The sequence below is a fragment of the Lepidochelys kempii genome, chromosome 1 (genome assembly GCF_965140285.1).
Source record: "Lepidochelys kempii isolate rLepKem1 chromosome 1, rLepKem1.hap1, whole genome shotgun sequence".
Lineage (NCBI taxonomy): Eukaryota > Metazoa > Chordata > Testudines > Cheloniidae > Lepidochelys > Lepidochelys kempii.
The window spans coordinates 14,632,008-14,636,412 of record NC_136380.1 but is presented as its reverse complement, the minus strand read 5'-3'; positions in this window follow the sequence as shown (position 1 = coordinate 14,636,412).

Sequence of the window (4,405 nt, the reverse complement as noted above, 5' to 3'; positions counted from 1 at the left end):
AGCGTCAAAACACAAAAGTCTTGCATGTAAATTCTTAACAAGAAACTAGTAGGCTGTTTGCAAAACTGTAGTCCTGTATTGAAGAGAACCGTAGCCAATGATAAGAATGTGGGGTCAGAACCATCCCCCTTGTAGAGTCCGATGATGCAAGGTGCTGAGCACTCTTCATTTCCATGATCTTCAGTGCCCAGTAGCCCCTTGTGGGGTCTCTCTCTCACACACACACACACACACAGGGCAGCTTGCACGCACATGCATACACAGGGCAGTTTGCACTCCTTTGTTAAGTGTAAAGGTTGCTTTGCATATGAGCAACCGAAACACTGGGAAGGCTGGAGGGATTGATTCATGAGGAAAGGATCACAGAATTAAAACTGTACCTCCTGGCCAAATGACAATGGGGTGGGAGGTGGAAACAGAGAAGAGGACAGCAGCCCATATGTATTAGAAGGGGGCTTAACACTAAGGAGGGAAGTGGGTTGTTTAAGATACAAAGAGGCAGAAATAGGAGTCATGTGATCAGATGGGAGAAATTCTACGGTCTGTTATGCAGGAGGCTATATGATCATAACGGTCCCTTCTAGTCTTAAAATCTACACAACGGACTAAGGTTATGTCTACATTAGCACTTTTATCAGTAAAACTTTTGTCGGTCAGGGGTGTGAAAAAACCGCACCCCCGACTGACAAAAGTTTCACTGACTGACGCACCGGTGTGGATGGCGCCTCGTAGGTGGGAGATGCTCTCCTGCCAACTTAGCTACTGCCACTCGTTAGGGGTGGTTTAATTATGCCGATGGAAGAGCTCTTTCCTGCCGGCATAAAGTGGCTACACGCGAGACCTTACAGCAGCACAGCTGTACCTCAGTAAGGTACAGACATAGCCGCAGACCCAGTCCATACATGAATTTTGTCCTGATTTAACTATTTCAGTTAGGGGTGCGACTTCCTACGGGAATAGTTCTACCAGTACAACTCCTGGGGGGATGCAGTTATGTCAGTATAAAAGGTGCCTTATACCAGTATAACTTACTCCTCTTTCCTTCAGCAATAAGCTATCCTGGTATCAGCATGCCTGTATAATTGCATCCATGCGAAAGGGGATGCGTCACGTTGGCTATACTGAAATAGTTAGAAAGGTACAATGTGTGTGTAGACAAGCAATGCAGAAAATTCTATTGTGAAAATAGACCAGTCGTGGAGACTGTGGATGAGACTCCAATGATGGGGCCTCTATTCTTTCCCTCAAGAGTCACTGATTGTACAGAAGCAAGAGAGAACATGCTTCCCTTGCACTCAGGTCAGGCAAGAACCTAAACAATTTACACCGTATCAGTCTTTCCCATTTCTAATAAGACTGATTTGAAGACTTTTCAGCTGGCTTAGCTTCCCTCACCAGAGAGGCGTGGCTGCCATGGTTTACAGCTAATCTTTGTAAGGGGACTGTTGCCCCCTTACTAACATTCAGTGGGGGTGTTTTAGTTGCTAGCTCCCAGTACTAAAAAGGGGGAAGGGTCGATGGGGAATCAGGACCCTGAGACTGATAGTCCACAGGAACAATGGGGAGAGGCCAATGCTCCAGGTCAGCCTGAATGACAGGGCGGGCAGGCTAATCAGGGAGTCAGGAGGCCAGGGAAGTCACATCCTCTGTGTGAGCTGGATTTGCCTGGGTCAGACAGAGTGGGGGTCAAGCTGAGGAGAAAGCAGGGGCCCAAGCTGAGCTGGGGAGCAGAGCTGTGCCAGATCCAGAGAGAGCAGACCCCATCCTGGGAGCAGAGCTGCAGCAACCAGAGCCAGAGGGGCCAGGAAAGCAGCCCAGGAAGCAGGTCAGTGCTGGGAGCAGAGTCACAGAAGCAGCCTGCAGAGCAGACCTGTCCTGGGAGCAGAGCTGCAGCAACCAGAGCCCGAGGGGCCAGAGGCACAGCCCAGAGAGAGCAGACCTGTCCTGGGAGCAGAGCTGCAGCAACCAGAGCCAGAGGGGCCAGAGCAGCAGCCCAGGGAGCTGGAGGCAGAGCAGCAGCAGCAGTGCAGAGACCGAGTGGTGGAGCTGGGGCTGGAGCAGTCTGGAGCTGGGTGCGGTGAGCAGCTGGGGAGAGTGAGGGGGACCCTGGGCAGCAGGCCCAGCACAGGGAGACACCTCAGCCAAGAGGCTCTGCAGGCCAGGCGTGGATCATAACCCCGACAGGGCGGGGGCGACACTGGGAAGAAGGGTCCTACCACTTAGAGCCTGAGACCACCACCAGAGCAAGTGTCCAACCCACATCATCCCTGCAGCACAGCCAGGGCCTGAGCAGGAGGCCTGGGACTTACAAGGAACAGACTGTGAACTGCCCTGACGCTCCAGAGACACCGTTTGTGATGTTTCCTGCCACAGAGCGGGGTGATGTGTTTCCTTTAACCTTTCCCATTTTTCCTTATTCTTTTTAAAACTAATTGTTGATTAAATAACTTGAATTTGCTTTAACTTGTATGTAATAGTCAGTGGGTCAGAGAAGTGCCCAGTGCAAAGAGAGTACCCCGGAGTGGGGACACCCTAGCCCCTGTCCTAGGTGACCGCAGCAGGGTTGGGGGTCAAGCCCCCCAGGAATCCTGGGCCCAGCCTTGTTGGGGTTACGAGGACTCTGCCAGACAGGAGAGTGGAAGGGGAGTCCTCGAAGGCAGGGAGGCCACTGGGTAAAGGAAGTGGGAGCGAGGACTCAGATCCTTTCGCTAGCCCACTTCACCGGGGTAGTGCAGAAGCCAGGGAAGTTCCCCCAATAGCAGGACTATTCCCCCGCTTACACCTTGATTATTAAAAAAACCTTAGTGAAGAAAGGCTACCGAGGCCTCGTTTTTCTCAGGAGGAAAGGTTACGAGGTCAGCTAATGGGCACAATGAAAAGAGTGGAGAAATTTGACAAAGCAAATCCAGGTAAACAATTCTGCAATGAGGGTCCTAGAAGTATCTAAGCACCTCGTCAGAGCCACCACACACCGATGACTGGGGGAAACAGTCAGGGTGAGGGAGGGGAAGAAATGTAGGACTTTAACAGAACATGTGACCTCTGTGAGCAGCGGACGATCAGAGCTAGCTCATTCAGGCTAGGCAAGGTCAGCACTGTACCCCCATCCGAGGCTGACTTTACCCTAGCTACCTGGTGGTAAAAACTACCGAGCCTTGTCTCCACTAGGATAGCATGCATGAGTCAACCTGCTGTAAAAATACCTCTCTTTTTGGCAGTGACAAAACAGGCTCAAGGAACAAAGACTAGCACAGAAGCAAGCAGTGCCTCTAAATTTAATCAATCACTCAGCTGGGTAGGGGAGAGAAAATTAAGGCTACAGTAAAATGGAAGGACATGGAATTCAAGTACACTCATCAGGGACAGGGTTTTAGACCTTCTGGCACTGTCCAGCCTTCGTTTTAAATCAAAACGCCAACACACCCACCCTGGCACTAACTTTGTGGGCAAAGAAACTGCTTTTTCGCAGTCATCTGGAAGCAAGTCATCCACCACCTCCCCTCCCTTCAAAGGTCTTGGGATCATTGAGCTTTGTCTTCCTGCTATGACCTGTGTGAAGCGGATTAGCAGTCTCAGGCCTGGTTCATAGGCGTTTACATCACACGCCTCGTTGGGGATGCCAGCAGGCAGCGCTGAACAAGCATGTAGAATAAACTACACTCTTACTCCCACGAGATGCCCTCCAAGGCACAGTTCCTGGTTCAGCCACAATGTAAAAGGAAGGCCGGCCTGATGGTTAAGATGCCAGGTTAGGATACAGGAGAAGAGGGTTCAATTCCCACATCTCTGCCACAGTTTCCCTGTGTGATCCTGGGCAAGTCACTTACTCTGTGCCTCAGTTTCTCATCAGTAAAATGGGGAGAATGTTTGGAAGCTCTCTGGGACAGGAACTGTCTCTTCCTACATTATGCAGCACTTAGCACAATAGGGCCCTGATCTTAAGACTCTAGGTGCTACTGTAATACAAAACCACCACAACATTGGAGAGGAAGCTTGCCCTGCCACTGCCCATGCTGTACCTGTTCTGTACAGAACCAGGGGACTTAACCTCTACCTTGCCAGCCCAGCAACACATTCCTCCACTTTAAAAGCTGTCTTCAGGCTTCATAGTCACTGGAGACCACAGAAGTAATTGTGCAGGCGAGGGCACTACAAGAATGGGAAGGAAAGGGCAAATAGTACCAAAAATTAACAAGCCCATTTCCACCTACCTGCTATTGGAGGGCAAACGAGACCACTCAGTTCCAAGCTGATGAAATGAAGATGCAGAATCTCTCCTTGGTAGGATGACGACTAATGGGAATAATGAGATTGTGCCTTTTTCCTTGATGTTCAGCACAAATGGAAAGTTTGAGGGTGTGGGGGGAGCAGAGCAGAGCAAAGGAGTCCTTTCCAGAGCTAGAAA